The 23,006-nt window shown below is 41.1% G+C and overlaps 1 protein-coding gene across 2 annotated transcripts in view; it reads right to left on the bottom strand.

The window, feature by feature from the left end:
- Nucleotides 1-18,399, bottom strand: part of LOC126091901 (ATP-binding cassette sub-family G member 1-like) — an 816,748-nt gene extending 798,349 nt beyond the window's left edge. For both annotated transcript variants that reach the window (XM_049907201.1, XM_049907200.1), the window contains exon 1: nucleotides 18,255-18,399. The gene's annotated coding sequence lies outside the window, so the exon portion shown is untranslated. The remainder of the gene's footprint in view (nucleotides 1-18,254) is intronic.
- Nucleotides 18,400-23,006: the final 4,607 nt, after the last annotated feature.

The following is a 23,006-nucleotide window of genomic DNA, read 5'->3' on the forward strand; positions in this document are numbered from 1 at the left end:
AAGTGTTCAAATGTGTGTGAAATATTATGAGACTTAACTGCTAAGGTCATCAGTCCCTAAGCTTACACACTACTTAACCTAATTTATCCTAAGTACAAACACACTCACCCATGCCCGAGGGAGGACTCGAACCTCCGCCGGGACCAGCCGCACAGTCCAGGACTGCAGCGTCCGAGACCGCTCGGCTAATCCCGCTCGGATTTTGAGGTTCCAGTCTGTTACACATTTAAGCTAAATGTCCAAAAGTCATTAACAAATTAAAAAAAATATTAACGATTAGGAAAACAGTTGTAAGATTGCCCACTGGATGTGTTTTGAAAGTATTAAGTTATGTCCATGGTCAGTAAGTTACATTATAAGAGAGTCAGGTTGACTAATGGAGCGCTAATCGAATGTAAGGAAGAAAGCGTTCATAAAAATAGTTAATAACATGGAAACGTGCTATAACGCAGCAGTGTAAGACGTTATCAACAGTGTGAAAACTTCACTGCTTTTCTCGCACACGTTGGATTTCAAGGCCAGTGAATAGACACTCAAATTATTCTCTATCGGCCTCCATGCAATGATTTTAAAAGATTCCAAAATAAACGAGTCATGTGTTAAAAACCAGCAATTTTTACCAAAAAAGAAGTTCCGAAATTATGAGAGTGGTTTACTTAGATTATACGTGGATATAATGCATTGTGATTCAATTTTTTGCTGGATGCTCAGGGAGCGACAACTGTTTTACTTTCGCGAATACTAGAATGTAACCTGTTGTCGAGTTCGCTCTCGCTCTCACGCTCGCTCCGACATTGCGGTACTGCTAAAACTACCTAATCCTCAGCTAATTTTGTTGAGGTGCGTTTAGTGGGAGAGATCACAGGAAAATACGATCATCAACAGTTTACATTTTGAGATAGAAAATGACGCTTGTTTCTGAATGGCAGGAGCTGACGTTGCGTAAAGTTGCAAGATACGAAAGATATTCATTGTACGATTCTGTTTAACCATCTCAGTTTTTCGGACAATCATAGCCTTACGATCGGGCATGAAACAATAACAAAGACTTTTTATACGCTGTCAGCTGCTTGTTTCTGAAATGTGTTCAAATGTGTGTGAAATCTTATGGGACTTAACTGTTAAAGTCATCAGTCCCTAAGCTTACACACTACTTAACCTAAAGTAGCCTAAGGACAAACACACACCCCCATGCCCGAGGGAGAACTCGAACCTCCGCCGGGATCAGCCGCACAGTCCATGACTGCAGCGCTCGTTTCTGACTAAGACGAAGTTAACCACCTAAATTTTGATATTACATTCATATTTCACCCTGCAAGACAATATCTAACAATGCCGAGTCCCTCTCACTTCGATATTTTAATTTCAGTCTGCAGCGAAAAACCCAGTTTGCACAAATAATGTAATTGAGAATGTTAATAACACATAAGCTGCCATCTCAATGATAGTCGGGCATTCATTGCTTATTGACAACCAAAATGTACCAAAAGCCACTATGAAAAATTATTATTTCGATGTTCTGCCTGTCTTCAGATCTGCCAGTTTCACTTGTAAGCCTAAAACTAAATTATTCTGAAGATGTTTCGAATCCACAAGTGATTCATAAACCCGGTCAAATTCCATCACCCTCTCCAGAATGTTTTTTTTTTTTTTTTTTTTTTGAAATTATGCTGCACGAGTGCTAAATGTTCTTTAATTACGTCCATAAATACCTTACTATCGTTAGTAAGGGGCCATGCAGTTGGCAACATCTCCCACTGTCCATTTTCAATCGCCTGAATCCATAAATTTACCTTATTTATAAATACTTGAACATTAGACATTCCAGTCGGGATATTTTCGTTTCTACCTTGCCTTTGCTGTTTAGTTTATTTAAGTGTACAAAAATATCGGAAATATATTAACTGCAAATAAATCCACATAATCGTGCCCCTCAATAGCAAAAACTTGAAGTATCTCATCTGTAAGTTCAAAAATTCGCGGTAACGCTTTTACTTGCGATAACTATTTGTAGTTGTTTGTAGCAGAGGTGTAGTGCGACACGGAACGTTGGAAAGCCGCATATTTAGGAGCAGCGATTTGATGAAGTTCGCGGCTTTTCACCACGATTTTCGGAGGAGATGGCAAAGACCCTGCAAGAATGGCTTCGCGGTTAAAGAGACAAGATAGGATTTACCCTGTATACTTTACCCACGAATCTTTTCACTCAGCCTATCCTAGAAGCGGCTTCGTCTGTACAATCACTAACGCAATCCTTCCACGTTAATTCAGTACGAACCAAATATTCATTAGTCGTACGAAGTATTTCTTCAATGGTTGCTAGTTCGAACAGTTATTTGGGAAAAAAAATGAAATTACTTGCAATTACATTCCCATCAACATACCTTACGTAGGAAAGAAGTTGTGCGTGACCACTAATATCGGCGGACTCTTCGTTCTCAAGTGAGAACTTGCGACTCCTCTTTATTTTCTCCTTCAAAAGTCTTCGATGTCGCCGTACATGTCACTAATCCGGCAGCTGATCGTGTCAGCAGAGACAGGAACTTCTGAAATTTGAGTAGCTGTTTCTGAACTAAGGGCTATTTTTATCATTTTCTTACACGCGAGTATTAATAATGTTCCTGCTATTGTTTGTTGTTTTTTGGCTTTTACGACAAGTTCGGATACCTTATAGCCAACTTCCGGTATTTTGCGAAATACATGCTGATGTAGTCATGAACTTCACTTTTTTTTATTTTGTTACAACAACTGACGAACACATCTCCACTTAGAGAGGAATGTTTTGTTGACAAACGTAGTTTCGAAAACACAGCAAAATAAATGTCACTATATTGCCTTTGAATTACTTTCTGCTTCTGTTTTTTCGAGCTTGAAGATTTCACTTCTGAACGGACCACTCCCTACAATGAACTTATCCATAGCGGAAAAAATAGTTTAATAACACTGTAACAGGAAATACTGGTACAGCAATCACAAATTTCGTACTACTGCAGAGCACAGCTGTAATATAACTGAACTGAAATACCATTGTCTTGTAGTTTCACAATGTGTGGGTCCTTTGGCGGCGAACGAAAAGAGCAATAAAGTTTAAGAAGCAGTTACAAACTAGAACAAATATCGAAACAAGGCAGTAAAAATAATAAGAGAGGGAAACTTCTGCTAACCTCCCTTCTCCCCGAATTTTAGGGAAAAGCACATACAGCCAGCCTTACAGAAGAGATGTGGTGTTACGAAGTACTCTCACCCTAGCAGCATATCCGATGTAGCGCGGAGTGGATATTGCCAATCAAGTACACGTAGCGACGCATGGCTGTTTCCACTATGTGCGCGTCCACAATAGGGCTGTTGTTAAAATGTCGATACATCGATAGTGTCACCAAAAAGTGTTGATATATAGGGGCGACATTACCTCACACGAGATATCGATGTAAAAACGACAGTATCGAGTGCCGATGTTTTTATTTTATATATTGTATTTTTCACAGTTTTCGGTAAATATTTGAAGTTATTCTTGAAAAATTGTAGTAGAACATATTTTTACTTTCATCGTATGAAGGAAACTTACTGCTTTACCTGTCATCACGTCAAACCTTTCGCTTTGACGGTGTGAAGCAAGTATGTGTGGCACAAAAGGAAGAAGTCCGACTGAACGGGGCGGTGGCGATGTGAATGGAATAAAAAAAAATGTCCGATGTGAAGAAACAGAAAGCCAGTTGCATGAGGAAAATAATTTAACGCAACTAGTGTGCTACTGCTTCACATCGGTATTCTTCAATAACAGTTTCTGAAAATGATAGCCGGCCGCAGTGTCCGAGCGGTTCTAGGCACTTCAGTCCAGAACCACGCGACTGCTACGGTCGCAGGTTCGAATCCTGCCTCGGGCATGGATGTGTGTGATGTCCTTAGGTTAGTTAGGTTTAAGTAGTTCTAAGTTCTAGGGGACTGATGACCTCAGATGTTAAGCCCCATAGTGCTCAGAGCCATTTGAACTATTTTTTTGAAAATGATAAACAAAAATCTAAATGACAAGACTGGTCTTTACGATGGGTGGAGAAGTATCAGGGAAATGCTGACGTAGTCGGCGCTACCAAGAGGAACTGCAGTTTTGACACTGCGACTGCTAGGTCACTAGCGTTGCCAGAAATGAAAAAAGGGAAGTCGATATGAAGTGATATCTGACGAAAGCTAACAACGGACCCATCGGGCACCTCTTACTGTGACACTTACATGCAGCTGCCATTGTTGGGAAAGTGGTTATCGCCAAGGACTTACGTTCTTCGTTTGCCTTGCAATTCTTGCCCTAAGGGGACTAGGCAGGCTGCTAGCTTGTTGATGTTCAGAATATCTAACAATAAGTCAATACTTAAACACATAGCCTAAAACCGGCAGTATATATACACTGTGCAGCCGATGTTTCTATGCGCCAGTATCTAGATATTTCTTCGTCGATATATTGAAACCTTTCGATATAGCCGATACTATTGCTTAAATATCGATATATCGGATACCAGATATTTTTTAAAATATCAACACTCCTAGCCCATGGCCACAGAGCAGGGTTCAAAACAGTCGTACAAATAAATATGCTTAATGTACGAGGGTAAGACAATTATTATTTGCAAATTAGTTATAATATTTTATAGTAATCATTTTTCGACATGATCTCCTTGCGTTTCAGCGCACTTGGTCCATCGTTGTACAATTTTGCAAGCTTCCCGATGCCCTCATAAAAGAAGGTTCTCGGTTGAGCTGCGAGCCAGGAATGCACCGCTTCTTTCACTGCTTCGTCCGTGGCAAATAGACGGCCCCTTGATGCCTGTTTGATTGGACCAAACAAGTGATAGAAGGGGCAAGATCGGGACCATATGGAGGATGATGCAGTACTTTAAATTTGAGTTTCTGGAGCGTTTCAGCAGTGTGGCCAGCAGTATGCGCATGGGCATTGTCGCGCAACAACACAACACTTTCTGACAGCAATTCTCGGCGTTTGCTTTGAATTGTAGGCTTTAGCTTGGCAGTAGCTCTCACTGTAACGTACACTTTATCGTTGTGCCCCTTTTCCCATAATGTTCCAGTACTGGACCCTGTGCGTCCCAAAAAACCGTAAGCATCAGTTTTCCTGCGGACGGTTGGGTCTTGGACTTTTTATTGCACGGCGACTTTGGCTGTTTGCCTTCCATGGCTCAAATCGCTCTGAGCACTATGCGACTTAACTTCTGAGATCATCAGTCGCCTAGAACTTAGAACTAATTAAACCTAACTAACCTAAGGACATCACACACATCCATAGCAGAGGCAGGATTCGAACCTGCGACCGTAGCGGTCGCTCGGCTCCAGACTGTAGCGCCTAGAACCGCACGGCCACTCCGGCCGGCTTGCCTTCCATACTCTGCCGTTTATTCTCTGGCTCGTAATGATGGATCCATGTTTCGTCATCCCTAATGATCCTATCTAAGAAGTTGTCCCCTTCGTTACCACAGCGATCAAAATGTTTTTTCCAGATGTCCAAGCGCGTTTGTTTATGCAATTGTGTGAGTTTTATTTGGGACCGATTATGAAACCCCAAGTCAGTTGTGGATGATTTCGTAGGCAGAACCGTGAATAATTTGCACACGATGTGCTACTTCGTCAATAATTAATCGTCTGTCCAAGATAATCATGTCACGTGAACGCTCAATGATTTCTTAATTTGTGGCGGTATACGGTCGGCTCCATCACCGTGCGCAACACTTCTGCGACCATTTCGGAATTTTTCAGTCCATTCGTAGACACTCCGTTGTGGCAAAACACTGTTCCCGTACTGTACCGAAAGTCTTCCGACTACAAAAAACTGATCACTGAACATTGCTCTCATTTGGTGCAAATAGACAGGAGCAGCCATGATTAACAGCACGGCAGCGATAACGAAACTAACCTAGCAGCTTGAAAATTGCAAAGATATAACAACAAATAAACAAAGCACGCGTCATCAACGTAAGACGACAGAATCCAAAATAAAGAAAATTATAACCAAATTGCGGATAATAATTGGCTTACCTTCGTACGAATGTGTAGCTACAGTAACCAAAGTAAGAAACGTGGTATACAAAATGCAAATTCTCTGTAAAGTGTTTTTAGCTCAGTGGTTGACTACAAACAATATTTCTAGATCCCTAACAGTTTCTATAAGCTGGACGCAGCTGTCTCGCGTGCCTCCAACACGATTTTGTAAACTGTCTGTGGCCACGCCACGCCACTGCTGCTGTTTTCGCGTTCAGCCATTTGCGCTTTGCTGTTGAAAGCTGTCGAAAATGCTCCAAAATGTCAGGGATTTCCTTCAGTTGATTCGACTATAGGAGTGTCCCAGCAGTAAAGAGTAAACGCATTAAAACTGTATGCATGGTGCAGCATTTTTTCATGTTTCTCAGTGCTTAGAACGTCATATTATGTGTCGTACAATGAAGTATTTGTGTAGTTACGTTGAGCTTCATTTGGGGACACTGCGAAGTACAGGGTGATTCAAAAAGAATACCACAACTTTAAAAATGTGTATTTAATGAAAGAAACATAAAATAACCTTCTGTTATACATCACTACAAAGAGTATTTAAAAAGGTTTTTTTTCACTCGTTTTTGAGTGATGTTCAATATGGCCCCCTCCAGACACTCGAGCAATATCAACCCGATACTCCAACTCATTCCACACTCTCTGTAGCATATCAGGCGTAACAGTTTGGATAGCTGCTGTTATTTCTCGTTTCAAGTCATCAATGGTGGCTGGGAGAGGTGGCCGAAACACCATATCCTTAACATACCCCCATAAGAAAAAATCGCAGGGGGTAAGATCAGGGCTTCTTGGAGGAAGAGTGATGAAGTGCTCTGCCGTCCAGAACTTTTCCCTTTGCACAAACACCCATTCTCTGTAAACTGTTTATACCAACGTTTAATACACAACCTATCAGGAGGTTTAACACCATACTTCGTTCGAAATGCACGCTGAACTGTCGTCGATTCACTTCTGCCGTACTCAATAACACAAAAAGCTTTCTGCTGAGCAGTCGCCATCTTAGCATCAACTGACGCTGACGCCTAGTCAACAGCGCCTCAAGCGAACAAATGTACAACTAAATGAAACTTTATAGCTCCCTTAATTCGCCGACAGATAGTGCTTAGCTCTGCCTTTTGTCGTTGCAGAGTTTTAAGTTCCTAAAGTTGTGGTATTCTTTTTGAATCACCCTGTATATTCCAAATAGAGTTAGTAGCTAATAAGTAATAAATTTAAACATCATGCAAATGTAATTTTCCACACTCTACGTGTCACACAATGACGTACAGTGGCATTTGTGGACACTGTCTACGAAATATGTTACGAGGAGAGGATTAGCAAAGAAATAATGTAAACGTGCAGAACAAGGCGGCACTTTGTCACGTATATCAACGTTCATGACGTCATGTTTGCTGAACTACGTGTGGTACCATGATATAACTTTGCACGAGCATTTATCAGCGTATTTGGATACTGTTTGCGAAATTTATTGCAAGTGGAGTTTGTAGCACAGAAGTAACAAATTTAAACGTAATTCATGACTCGTCAGTTTTTCACACGCCTCATTGTTTATGACATCATATCTCCTGACCTATTACAGATAGGCGGTTCTCACCCCCACAACGATTGTTGGCTGGCAGTAACAGTTACATGTAGTGTGGTTCAAATCGGTCCAGTGGTATAGGTAGACTTGTGGCAAATATACACTCTTTTTTATAATATGTATGGATTCAGAAAATTTAAAAAGGGAAATGAATAGGTTAAAGTTAGATATAGTGGGAATTAGTGAAGTTCGGTGGCAGGAGGAACAAGACTTTTGGTCAGGTGAATACAGGGTTATAAATACAAAATCAAATAGGGGTAATGCAGGAGTAGGTTCAATAATGAATAAAAAATAGGAGTGCGGGTAAGCTACTACAAACAGCATAGTGAACGCATTATTGTGGCCAAGATAGACACGAAACCCACGCCTACTACAGTAGTAAAAGTTTATATGCCAACTAGCTCTGCAGATGATGAAGAAATTGATGAAATGTATGATGAGATAAAAGAAATTATTCAGGTAGTGAAGGGAGACTAAAATTTAATAGTCATGGGTGACTGTAATTCGGTAGTAGGAAAAGGAAGAGAAGGAAACGTAGTAGGGGTAAGAAATGAAAGAGGAATCCGCCTGGTAGAATTTTGCACAGAGCATAACTTAATCATAGGTAACACTTGGTTCAAGAATCATGAAAGAAGGTTGTATACATGGAATAACCCTGGAGATATTAAAAGGTTTCAGAAAGATTATATAATGGTAAGACAGAGATTTAGGAACCAGATTTTAAATTGTAAGACATTTCCAGGGGCAGATGTAGACTCTGACCACAATCTATTGGTTATGAACTGTAGATTAAAACTGAAGAAACTGCAAAAAGGTGGGAATTTAAGGAGATGGGACCTGGATAAACTGAAAGAACCAGAGGTTGTACTGAGTTTCAGGGAGAGCATAAGGGAACAATTGACAGGAATGGGGGAAATAAATAGAAGAAGAATGGGTGGCTTTGAGGGATGAAATAGTGATCGCAACAGAAGAGATACTGAATTTAATTGATGAAAGGAGAAAATACAAAAATGCAGTAAATGAAGCAGGCAAAAAGGAATACAAACGTCTCAAAAATGAGATAGACAGGAAGTGCAAATCGGCTAAGCAGGGATGGCTAGAGGACAAATGTAAGGAGGTAGAGGCTTATCTCACTAGGGGTAAGACAGATACCGCCTACAGGAAAATTAAAGAGAGCTTTGGAGAAAAGAGAACCACTTGCATGAATATCAAGAGCTCAGATGGAAACCCTGTTCCAAGCAAAGAGGGGTAAGCAGAAAGGTGGAAGGAGTATATAGAGGGGCTATACAAGGGCGATGTACTTGAGGACAATATAATGGAAATGGAAGAGGATGTAGATGAAGATGAAATGGGGTATATGATACTGCGTGAAGAGTTTGACAGAGCACTGAAAGACCTGAGTCGAAACAAGGCCCCGGGAGTAGACAACGTTCCATTAAAACTACTGACGGCCTTGGGAGAGCCAGTCCTGACAAAACTCCACCATCTGGTGAGCAAGATGTATGAGACAGGCGAAATACCCTCAGACTTCAAGAAGAATATAATAATTCCAATCCCAAAGAAAGCAGGTGTTGACAGATGTGAAAATTACCGAACTATCAGTTTAATAAGCCACAGCTGCAAAATACTAACACGAATTCTTTACAGACGAATGGAAAAACTGATAGAAGCCGACCTCGGGGAAGATCAGTTTGGATTCCGCAGAAATGTTGGAACACGTGAGGCAATACTGACCCTACGACGTATCTTAGAAGCTAGACTAAGGGAAGGCAAACCTACGTTTCTAGCATTTGCAGACTTGGAGAAAGCTTTTGACAATGTTGACTGGAATACTTTCTTTCAAATTCCGAAGGTGGCAGGGTAAAATACAGGGAGCGAAAGGCTATTTACAATTTGTATAGAAAGCAGATGGCATTTATAAGTGTCGAGGGATATCAAAGGGAAGCAGTGGTTGGGAAGGGAGTGAGACAGGGTTGTAGCCTCTCCCCGATGCTATTCAACCTGTATATTGAGCAAGCAGTAAAGGAAGAAAAAGAAAAGTTCGGAGTAGGTATTAAAATCCATGGGGAAGAAATAAAAACTTTGAGGTTCGCCGATGACATTTTAATTTTGCCTGAGACAGCAAAGGACTTGGAAGAGCAGTTGAACGGAATGGTCAGTGTCTTGAAAGGAGGGTATAAGATGAACATCAACAAAAGCAAAACGAGGATAATAGAATGTAGACGAATTAAGTCGTGTGATGCTGAGGGAATTAGATTAGGAAATGAGACACTTTAAAGTAGTAAAGGAATTTTGCTATTTGGGGAGCAAAATAACTGATGATGGTCGAAGTAGAGAGGATATAAAATGTAGACTGGCAATGGCAGGGAAAGCGTTTCTGAAGAAGAGAAATTTGTTAACATCGAGTATTGATTTAAGTGTCAGGAAGTCATTTCTGAAAGTATGTGTATGGAGTGTAGCGATGTATGGAAGTGAAATATGGACGATAGATAGTTTGGACAAGAAGAGAATAGAAGCTTTCTAAATGTGGTGCAACAGAAGAATGCTGAAGATTAGATGGGAAGATCACATAACTAATGAAGTATTGAATAGGATTGGGGAGAAGAGAAGTTTGTGGCACAACTTGACTAGAAGAAGGGATCGGTTGGTAGGACATGTTCTGAGGCATCAAGGGATCACCAATTTAGTATTGGAGGGCAGCGTGGAGGGTAAAAATCGTAGGGGGAGACCAAGAGATGAATACACTAAGCAGGTTCAGAAGGATGTAGGTTGCAGTAGGTACTGGGAGATGAAGAAGCTTGCCCAGGATAGAGTAGCATGGAGAGCTGCATAAAACCAGTCTTAGGACTGAAGCTCACAACAACAACATGGATTCAGAAAATATTATGGAGAAACTAAAAAGTTTTCTGTATTCAAGAAGACTCTGTATTACATAGGCTACATGTGATGTGATTTTGAAAAAATCGTTTAAAAGACAATTACAAAACTGTAAATATGTGTTTCCGTTTGTTCATCGCAGTCAGTTTTTACTGAAAACTTTTAAATGGCAACGTGACGAATTTAGAGACTTTTCCGACATTTACCGATCATAACCAGAATGGTAGGGCACTTAAAACATAATACGGATTGTTTACTCACACTGATCATGTATTTGTGAACTTCATGGCCTCTGCCTGTGACACTGACCTACGGCAAGGGATTTCCCTACTGACAATCAATGGAAGACTTTTCAACTTATTGTTTGCGATTCATAAGCATAGCGGAAATAATATAGAGAAATAAGGCGCGTTACAGGTCACAGAACAGGAGCAGGATGTGGATGGAGCACTCCTCAGACAAGTATATTGATGTACTTTATTGTCATCTTGCATCACAATAATACAGGGTTGCGCACGAAGAACTGGGCCCGAGTAACTCGCCAATTACTCATGAGTTATTGCCCGCCACGACCAAATACAACAACATCATTAGTTTATTTGTTATTTCTTTATTATCTAATTATTACATGTTTAGCATGTGTGATCGTGCATATGTATCATAGGCTCGGTGGGTATTTTACATTGTATAGAAATAGCTACTGTCTTTACGTTGCTTGAATCACTCTTGGACTCTGATGCCACCCTGCATCACAACAATGAATGCAAACACAGTAAAATGTATTCGTTGAGGCATGCTTCCAATTGAGTTTTCCAGCAGGTAACAAAATCTTACAGGTAGCTTTGAGTATTTCCAGTTACATATCGGTAGGAGGTTTCTTGAAATATTTCCGTTTCTGACTATGTGTCACTTCTAGAAACGTCCACTGTTAAGTAGCAACGCTGTAAAAGCGGTGGTAAAACCTAGAAATCTAATTTAGCTGTAGCATTGTAATTACTGTACTACAAAGTTTGAGGAATCTAAGGATGTAGCAACTGTCACTTAAGTACATAACTACAAACGACTGGAAAGTTTTGTTCCAGTAAATGGTTCAGAGCGTTACGCAAATCCAAGGACGAGTTGAACGTACAACCTTCATGAAACTGAGAGGTTGTTTCCGTCAAATGTACCTGCCTCTTGACAGCTTTGCTGATGCCACACGCAGAGCCCAGATAATCATTAGAGGTTATCTGTCAAAACTGACTACGAGAAAAAAAGGAAACATCACATTTTCATAATTTTGCAACTAAAATATTTTTTTTTTCAAAATCGCCACATCACGCATAGCATACGTAATACTGAGTGTTATGATTATACAAAACAGTTCTTTTTTTTACCACGATTATTACTGAATCATTAAATATAACGAACTCGCCTCCATGACCAAGGACGCGCACGGGGTGGAAATACCCATATGACGCCGTTGCCACTCGAGAGGCAATACCCACTGTCAGTGCAGTGGTACACTCGAGAATTGTTAACTGAAGATAAGTATAAAAACTATTTGATTTTTTTATAAGTATAACAATATTTAGTAAATGAATTACATTTAATTTCTGTGAAAATTTTGTAGTTATCAGTACGTATGAAGTAATTAAAAATTAACAGGCACCTTCTTAAATTCGATAGAATTAAATTACATTTAATTTCTTTAAAAACCTAAAAATTCGTTCATGTCTAAAGCCGATATACCTTAATTTCTTACAATAATACGTAAATGTTCGCATCACACTGGTGTGGGACGTACTCACTTTGCAGAACACTGGCCTCAGCGTTATGCCTTGTAATGGATGTGTCAAGGCTTGCTGACAAGTAATGGATTCAAATTTTTAATGTGAAAACTCTTAAAGATTTTTAAATAAAACGAACGTTATTAACATTCTACATCTTTATTCTTCATGTCTACAAATGTCTCAAAATTATCACCTTGGCGACGAAGACGTTTCTCCCAACAAGAGAGAAGTTCGTTGATACCATTACTGTAAAATGTTGGAGAGACTGTTGACTGAGTCACATAACCGCTGTCTGTGCCGCTTCATCACTATCAAAGTGAAGTCCTCGAAGATGTTCACTAGCCCTTGGAAACCGATGAAAAATATGTGGGGTAAATCGGGACTGTATCTACATCTACATTTATATTCCGCAAGCCACCCAACGGTGTGTGGCGGAGGGCACTTTACGTGCCACTGTCATTACCTCCCTTTCCTGTTCCAGTCGCGTATGGTTCGCGGGAAGAACGACTGTCTGAAAGCCTCTGTGCGCGCTCTAATCTCTCTAATTTTACATTCGTGATCTCCTCGGGAGGTATAAGTAGGGGGAAGCAATATATTCGATACCTCATCCAGAAACGCACCCTCTCGAAACCTGGCGAGCAAGCTACACCGCGATGCAGAGCGCCTCTCTTGCAGACTCTGCCACTTGAGTTTGTTAAACATCTCCGTAACGCTATCACGGTTACCAAATAACCCTGCAACGAAACGCGCCGCTCTTCTTTGGATCTTCTCTATCTCCTCCGTCAACCCGATCTGGTACGGATCCCTCACTGATGAGCAATACTCAAGTATAGGTCGAACGAGTGTTTTGTAAGCCACCTCCTTTGTTGATGGACTACATTTTCTAAGGACTCTCCCAATGAATCTCAACCTGGTACTCGCCTTACCAACAATTAATTTTATATGATCATTCCACTTCAAATCGTTCCGCACGCATACTCCCAGATATTTTACAGAAGTAACTGCTACCAGTGTTTGTTCCGCTATCATATAATCATACAATAAAGGATCCTTCTTTCTATGTATTCTCAATACATTACATTTGTCTATGTTAAGGGTCAGTTGCCACTCCCTGCACCAAGTGCCTATCCGCTGCAGATCTTCCTGCATTTCGCTACAATTTTCTAATGCTGCAACTTCTCTGTATACTACAGCATCATCCGCGAAAAGCCGCATGGAACTTCCGATACTATCTACTAGGTCATTTATATATATTGTGAAAAGCAATGGTCCCATAACACTCCCCTGTGGCACGCCAGAGGTTACTTTAACGTCTGTAGACGTCTCTCCGTTGATAACAACATGCTGTGTTCTGTTTGCTAAAAACTCTTCAATCCAGCCACACAGCTGGTCTGATATTCCGTAGGCTCTTACTTTGTTTATCAGGCGACAGTGCGGAACTGTATCGAACGCCTTCCGGAAGTCAAGAAAAATAGCATCTACCTGGGAGCCTGTATCTAATATTTTCTGGGTCTCATGAACAAATAGAGCGAGTTGGGTCTCACACGATCGCTGTTTCCGGAATCCATGTTGATTCCTACATAGTAGATTCTGAGTTTCCAAAAACGACATGATTCTCGAGCAAAAAACATGTTCTAAAATTCTACAACAGATCGACGTCAGAGATATAGGTCTATAGTTTTGCGCATCTGCTCGACGACCCTTCTTGAAGACTGGGACTACCTGTGCTCTTTTCCAATCATTTGGAACCTTCCGTTCCTCTAGAGACTTGCGGTACACGGCTGTTAGAAGGGGGGCAAGTTCTTTCGCGTACTCTGTGTAGAATCGAATTGGTATCCCGTCAGGTCCAGTGGACTTTCCTCTGTTGAGTGATTCCAGTTGCTTTTCTATTCCTTGGACACTTATTTCGATGTCAGCCATTTTTTCGTTTGTGCGAGGATTTAGAGAAGGAACTGCAGTGCGGTCTTCCTCTGTGAAACAGCTTTGGAAAAAGGTGTTTAGTATTTCAGCTTTACGCTTGTCATCCTCTGTTTCAATGCCATCATCATCCCGGAGTGTCTGGACATGCTGTTTCGAGCCACTTACTGATTTAACGTAAGACCAGAACTTCCTAGGATTTTCTGTCAAGTCGGTACCTAGTATTTTACTTTCGAATTCACTAAACGCTTCACGCATAGCCCTCCTTACGCTAACTTTGACATCGTTTAGCTTCTGTTTGTCTGAGAGGTTTTGGGTGCGTTTAAATTTGGAGTGAAGCTCTCTTTGCTTTCGCAGTAATTTCCTAACTTTGTTGTTGTACCACGGTGTGTTTTTCCCGTCCCTCACAGATTTACTCGGCACGTACCTGTCTAAAACGCATTTTACGATTGCCTTGAACTTTTTCCATAAACACTCAACATTGTCAGTGCCGGAACAGAAATTTTCGTTTTGATCTGTTAGGTAGCCTGAAATCTGCCTTCTATTACTCTTGCTAAACAGATAAACCTTCCTCCCTTTTTTTATATTCCTATTTACTTCCATATTCAGGGATGCTGCAGCGGCCTTATGATCACTGATTCCCTGTTCTGCGCTTACAGAGTCGAAAAGTTCGGGTCTGTTTGTTATCAGTAGGTCCAAGATGTTGTCTCCACGAGTCGGTTCTCTGTTTAATTGCTCGAGGTAATTTTCGGATAGTGCACTCAGTATAATGTCACTCGATGCTCTGTCCCTACCACCCGTCCTAAACATCTGAGTGTCCCAGTCTATATCTGGTAAATTGAAATCTCCACCTAAGACTATAACATGCTGAGAAAATTTATGTGAAATGTATTCCAAATTTTCTCTCAGCTGTTCTGCCACTAATGCTGCTGAGTCGGGGGGTCGGTAAAAGGAGCCAATTATTAACCTAGCTCGGTTGTTGAGTGTAACCTCCACCCATAATAATTCACAGGAACTATCCACTTCTACTTCACTACAGGATAAACTACTACCAACAGCAACGAACACTCCACCACCGGTTGCATGCAATCTATCCTTTCTAAACACCGTCTGTACGTTTGTAAAAATTTCGGCAGAATTTATCTCTGGCTTCAGCCAGCTTTCTGTACCTATAACGATTTCAGCTTTGGTGCTTTCTATCAGCGCTTGAAGTTCCGGTACTTTACCAACGCAGCTTCGACAGTTTACAATTACAATACCGATTGCTGCTTGGTCCCCGCATGTCCTGACTTTGCCCTGCACCCGTTGAGGCTGTTGCCCTTTCTGTACTTGCCCGAGGCCATCTAACCTAAAAAACCGCCCAGCCCACGCCACACAATCCCTGCTACCCGTGTAGCCGCTTGTTGCGTGTAGTGGAGGATGATCGACCACAGTGAACCCAAGGCGTATGACTGTTGCAGATATCTCAGAGTTCTTGTGGTGCTGTGGCATTGTGATGCTGAAGGAGACGTTGCTGAATGTGTTGGCGATCTCTTCCAGTTCGAAACTCGACTACAGTCTCACGCACCGACATACTTTAGTGATACACCGCTGTATTAGACCCAACAATTTGGAGCCCTTAACCGGTAGAGGGCTGCAGATATGTAGATATGAAGAATAAAGACGTAGAACGTTAATAATATTTGCTTGGTTTAAGAAGCTTTTAAGAGTCATCACATAAAAAATCGGTGGCATTACTTCTTAGCGCTTCATCTTAATCATCTCTCGTAAGCATTTCGAGTATCGAGATTCTTTGATGAAAAGCGACAATTCCTATACTATACCATGATGATTTAGCACAGTTGATGTTGAGTAATTACCGTACTTTTACAAGACGGAAGCAAGTAGTCTCCAGACAGTATTTTACCTCACGACCGGTAGTCTAATGCTACTGCGGTAATTTATTCTGTATGTATTATATTTTAATGAAGGTCTTGTGAATCCCTACTTGTTTAAACTAGAACGTTAGTATCAGCTATCTCTGTGACATAATCCGCCAACCGCCAATAAAAATAAATTCATTAAATATTTTTAAGAATGACGTTTACATATTACTAAACTATTTCAGTGAAGTTTCAAATATCCTTGTTTACTTCATAAAGCGTGGTGGAAAGGCCCACTTATGTAGTAATGCGGTTACTTACTAAAAATTCTTATACGAATCCATGTTCCTCAACACCTTACTGTCTAATCGTCCACTGTCGATTATTCCAGACTTTTCATATTGAGTTTAAATGATTTTTGGGGACTTTTTTATTTGCTAACTACAGCCTATAGCCCTTAAACTTCGATGAACCCGTAAAATAATTTTTATCAAAATATGGCGCTACAGTATGTTAAACACTAACAACACTGTAATAGTAAAATTAATGCAGATGAGGTCAAGGACACCGTTCGGTTATAGTGTGTAGAAGTTTATGGGCGGTATAAATTAAGATATTGAACAGAATTTGGCATAAAATGGCAATCTGGAGAATGATTATGATGTACATAGTTTTTATTTGATTGTCTTGACCGCAAAGATTTTTTTTAAAAAGTGAACTTCCTTTTAATTGAACGTCATGCATGCATGAATGACCTCTAGGATCACTTTGCACCATATATACAGCTGGTTGAAGCATGCATGGTAGTTTTGATGATGTTTGATTTTGTTGGGCGCTCAACTGAGTGGTCATTAGCGCTCATACGAAGTCCCAATGTTTCACACAGTCCAATTTATTTACTGAGTCCTATTTAGCCACTGTCACGAATGATGATGATGATCATGATGAAATGATGAGCACAACACAAATACCCAGTTCCCAGGCAGAGAAAATTCTCACCCCGGCCGTGAATCGAACCCGGGGCCCTGTGATCAAGAGGCAGGAAAGCTGGCATGGTAGTTTTGACTTGTCTTATTTTGAAATCCCACGACTTGTTGCACTGCAGCAGAATGTGAGATATATCGAGGTTTTGTTATACCTACTGTCGCTTGTCCTTAGTGTCTTATGTGGGTTACAATAGATTTTTGTTTATAACGGATTTGATGGTGAAATACTGTTGATGAAGGTGGATTTGATAGTAATTTGATTTATTTAATTTAACTGATGTTGGCTCTGAGGTGTACACACATCGCCCGTCGCTCTCATTATTGATTATTCTATTTTGATTATTTTAAGGTAGCTTCAATTTAGATAAGTCGTAACATAACGTAGGGGCTAGTAATTTTTTTTTCTTTTCTTTTATAGATTCTGAAGATAGGTATTGCATAGCCGGGACTGGTAATTTAATTCAAAAAGCTTTGTGATCAAGAAAATCGAATAAAAATTATTAACTAAGATAAATGCGATCAATGTACTTGAAAAAAAAATCTAATAGCTCAATGCAGTCTTTAAACACTATTTACTTTTCTTTTGACGATGTCGTATGGTTTTGTAGTTACCAGCTGCAGTAAAAGTAGATGCGAGACTGCTCACATTACTGTAAAATTCTGTCTTGTGTAATGACAACACTTGTTTTAATATTTTTAGGCAGCTGGCAATGTAACATCCTGCTGTTGACCGAACACAATCGCGCACCACTGTTTATACATATTTGACGTGGAAATACTGGATCTTCTAACATTCGTTAGCTTCGTCAACTCGCAACCAAACTGTCATCTTTCAACCTAACTCTGACCTCGGGCTACGCTCCAGATGAGTATGTCGCAACTATTAAGATTTCTTTTTTTCACATTCATTACTTTTCTCGTAGACGCACCCAATCTTCAGCGTTCAAATACCGATTTTAAAGCGGAGTGGTATTAAACGACTACATATTGTCACACGAACTGTTTGTCCCGGGTAAGCGGCTAAATATTAATTATACACAAAGCTCAATAGTTACCCAACACATCCTGAGCATTATGTATACTCTTCACTACAAAACGAGTCATCGTCGAATCAGTTTCACCGGGAGCGAACGTGTCTACTATAATGTTGCGTCAGCGATAAAAGCACGTGAGTAGTGAGCAGCTCTCTGAGTCAGACAAGGCGTTTACTCACCACTACCAGTCCAGTCGGTGCGAAGTTCACAGCAACTGCTCCGTCACGAAGCAGCTGATTCTGCCCGATTATCAACTACGGTAGCATGTACAGTAACTGCACACTCGTAACAACACAACACGGCACAACACACCACGCCTCCCCTGCTGCAGCAACCAAACTGCCAGTCTAGTCTATTCGAATGCGTCAGAGCGTGCGCACAGATGGCCGCCAAAGCCGCACATGCGCCCTGCAACCCGCGCCGTTAAAGGGGAGCACTCGGTCCACGCATTCAGGGACTCCACTTAAAGGACATCTGCGGGGGGAGGAAGCGACCTTGGGAAGGGACGGCGGCGGGGTCAACCTGCCCGAGGGTCTTCCTTTTGTCGAGGCCGTCCTCGGAAGAACCTGCGGCTTATAGCATGTGGATGCTGCATTCCAGTTACGTGAGAGAGAGCAAACGTGGTGCTTCAGTGCTAATACAGGAAGGCGCACGTTAAACTGGCCCCGAGTACACATTTGTCACCAATTACGCACGAATTGAAACTTCCTGGCAGATTAAAACTGTGTGCTAGACCGAGACTCGAACTCAGGTCCCGACTTCGAGTCTCGGTTCGGCACACAGTTTTAATCTGCCAGGAAGTTTCATACCAGCGCACACTCCGCTGCAGAGTGAAAATCTCATTCTACACACGAATTGTTGCCCGCCACTAGCATACAACAAGAAGTAGGTAATCATGTACTAATTAGATAATAAGGACATAACAAATAAGCTAACGCAAAGTTTTATATTTTCTGAATTGATCTTGTCTTTTACATTACATTACATTGAGTGCTCAAAATGACCTCCTTGTGTTTCAATACATGTCAACATACATTCTGGACAATTCTGCCGCATCAATACCCAAAATTTCACTACGAATATTGTCCTTCAAGTTTTCTAACGTTATTCGGTTATTTGCGAACACTTTTCCCTTTAGACTGCTCCACAGATAAAAGTCGCAAGTGGTTAGTAACGAAGTACGCTGCGGCCACAATCCTTTGTTGACAGTCCTTTCCTCTGTGAATCTTTCAAGAATTCGTGAGACTGTATCGCGTGAAGTGTGACAGGTCGCACAATCCTGTTAAAAAAAAAAATGGCTCTGAGCACTATAGGACTTAACTTCTGAGGTCATCAGTCCCCTAGAACTTAGAACTACTTAAACTTAACAAACCCAAGGACATCACACACATTCATGCCCGAGGCAGGATTCGAACCTGCGACCGTAACCGTCGCGCGGTTCCAGACTGTAGCGCCTAGAACCGCTCGGTCATCCCGGCCGGCTGCTGTTAAAAGACAACATACGTACGTTCACGGAGGGTACATCACACTGAGATATTTATTTCACACTTCTTAACCGAGTCGCAAAGACTTTCGCACTTACAGACCTACTCGCAACAGCTTCGAAACAACATATGCAACTCGTATGCGGGAATAAGCAGCCTATCCTCGGGGCTGGTTTTTCGTCCTCCACCATCTATCTCCTAACTGTGGATTTTTATACACTGTTGTTGTTGTTGTGGTTTTCAGTCCTGAGACTGGTTTGATGCAGCTCTCCATGCTACTCTATCCTGTGCAAGCTGCTTCATCTCCCAGTACCTACTGCAGCCTACATCCTTCTGAATCTGCTTAGTATATTCATCTCTTGGTCTCCCTCTACGATTTTTACCTTCCACGCTGCCCTCCAATGCTAAATTGGTGATCACTTGATTCCTCATAACATGTCCTACCAACCGATCCCTTCTTTTAGTCAAGTTGTGCCACAAACACCTCTTCTCCCCAATTCTTTTCAATACCTCCTCATTAGTTATGTGATCTTCCCATCTAATCTTCAGCATTTGTCTGTAGCACCACATTTCGAAAGCTTCTATTCTCTTCTTGTCCAAACTATTTATCGTCCATGTTTCACTTCCATACATGGCTACACTCCATACAAATACTCTCAGAAACGACTTCCTGACACTTAAATCTATACTCGATGTTAACAAATTTCTCTTCTTCAGAAACGCTTCCCTTGCCATTGCCAGTCTACATTTTATATCCCCTCTACTTCAACCATCATCAGTTATTTTGCTCCCCAAATAGCAAACTTCCTTTACTACTTTAAGCGTCTCACTTCCTAATCAAATTCCCTCAGCATCACCCGACTTAATTCGACTACGTTCCATTATCCTCGTTTTGCTTTTGTTGATGTTCATCTTATATCCTCCTTTCAAGACACTGTCAATTCCGTTCAACTGCTCTTCCAAGTACTTTGCTGTCTCTGACAGAATTACAATGTCATCGGCGAACCTTAAAGTTTTTTTTTTCTTCTCCATGGATTTTAATACCTACTCCGAACTTTTCTTTTGTTTTCTTTACTGATTGCTCAATATACAGATTGAAGAGCATCGGGGAGAGGCTACAACCCTGTCTCACTCCCTTCCCAACCACTGCTTCCCTTTCAGGTCCCTCGACTCTTTATAACTGCCATCTGTATACTGATACGTAACCCTTTTCACAAGACAATCAATCTTAGGAAATGTAATGTGTAGTCGGCGCTTTAATATCACTCTAGCAACGGTCGGGGGAATTGAAGTCCCACTCAGTAGAGGCCCCACACACGAGCGACGAATCGTAGCAGCCCATCGCCGGCACGCGCGATTTGTCCGCAGATCGCATGTGTGTGAGCAAATGACACACAACTGCGATAGATGGCTGGTCGCCAGAAATTCCGAAGTTGTCAATTAAATCCAATGCGAGGCATGCAAAGTGTGTGCAATACTGTCGGTTGGCTGCGATTCCTTGTTTAATTCACAAACGAATTTGTGGTCGGGGCAGCAGCAGCTGTGGTAGTACAGTCGGTGACAGAATTAGGGAGACCCCTCGACTATTCGTTATGCTGAACTGCAAAACTTTAGTGTCTGCGCTGGAGCATAAAAGGCTATGAAACACAATGCAACCAACATATTGTCAATCTCGTGTCTACCTAGCGTATGTTACAAGGAACGAAAGCTGAGGTGAAAACAATTATCTACGAGCAACACAGCCAGTAGAAACAACTCGCACGTTTTTTTTCTGCGACATGAAGTGGATACCGGATACAGGTTTTCAAACTGCTTTCCATTTCCTTTCCCACAGTCTTATAAGCTATTTACGAATGATACATTAAGTTCTCCATACCTTTTACCGTAGTTTCAGTGAATGAAGACGGCAATCAGAATTGAGATTGAAATATGGGAACATTATTCAGACATTTCTTACACACCAGAATGGTAAAGTTACTTACACAATGTGGGTATCCGTGGAGCAGAACACGGAAAACAAAGTGTTGCCAGTAGATAGACTTAAAGTAACCTTGCTCATATGAGATCGAGTTAACGGATGGTTGGTGAGTGCTACAACCGTTGGGTGACCATTCGTCCCGTTTTTTTCGGGACAATTCCGATTTTTGTGTGCCTGTCCCGAATTTTTTCAGAGGTAATTCGGGGCACCTGTTTGTCCCGAAATTAACAATCGTGACACAATTTGTCCCGAATTAGACATTCATTTCACCTGTATCGGTATATTTTATTATTAGTTTTAGTTATGGTGGGAAATTTTTTGACAAGAGGGTACGACAAATTGTCGAAACCGTTATCAAACTGTTTCTACTGTGCAAACACGTGTTGGCCGAAGCTCGAACAGCTAATGGGCAGTCAGAGACCACGGCAACTGGGAAAAAGTCGCACTCGAACGCATTCGCGCGGTCGAAACGGTTCTAACCGTTACTCGAACAGAAGGAAGAAATCTGCATATTTTCTGATAGCCATGGAAGAGACAGAGGAGGTTTTATGGCAAACATGCAAACGAAATACAAAGTAACGTGAACAGACGAACAGTAATATACGCTCTCGTTGACTTTGGCGTCGCCAACGCAGTGTATGCTGGTCTGTAGAATACTACCATTTGTCATCTGTGTGTGCCATATTATATCAGATTGAATTTTGTGTTACGTCGTGTTATGGTATATTACGTTTGATAAGTTTAGTTGTTTTTCCTCGTCAGTAACAATAACAATACTTCTTCGCAAGAATGAGTACAAAGAAGCGCAAGTGCTCCTTCAATGAACAATCGCAGAAAGAATTTCCATTCATTAGTGACATTAGTTCTTCGGACTCAAAAGGAAAAGTGAGGTGCAACACATGTGCTTCTAGTTTCTCATTAAGTCATAGTGGACGTGGTGATATACAACTACATTTAAAAAGTGACAAACGTAAAAGAGCAGTCTCTGCAGCAGCGTCTAGTGCAACATTAAAGTCATTTTTTACATCAGAGAAACTTTGTGCTCAGAAGAACAGGTTAGTTGCAACTAAGGGCGTTTTTGCGTATCATACAATTCAGCACAATCATAGTTTCAGACGTATGGACTGTACATTGAAGCTTCTTCAAGCGACATTAGAGCCTAAATTTGCTTGTGCACGTACAAAAACTGAGGCAATAATCGTGAATGTGTTAGCTCCTCATGCATTAGATATGTTGCGACGTGATTTAGAAAAAGTGACATTTATTTCACTTCTGACTGATGCATCCATCTAACCACAAAGAGATTAAGGTCTTTCCTATCCTCGTCAGATATTTTGATTACAAAACTGGTGTAAAAGTAAGATTATTACAATTAAAATCGTTGCCTGGAGAAACATCTACTATTGTGAGTGGCTATTTAACAGACTGCCGCTGAAAAAACAGCCTAGAAGAAAAAGTTATTGGACTGT

The sequence above is a fragment of the Schistocerca cancellata genome, chromosome 7 (genome assembly GCF_023864275.1).
Source record: "Schistocerca cancellata isolate TAMUIC-IGC-003103 chromosome 7, iqSchCanc2.1, whole genome shotgun sequence".
Taxonomy (NCBI): Eukaryota; Metazoa; Arthropoda; class Insecta; order Orthoptera; family Acrididae; genus Schistocerca; species Schistocerca cancellata.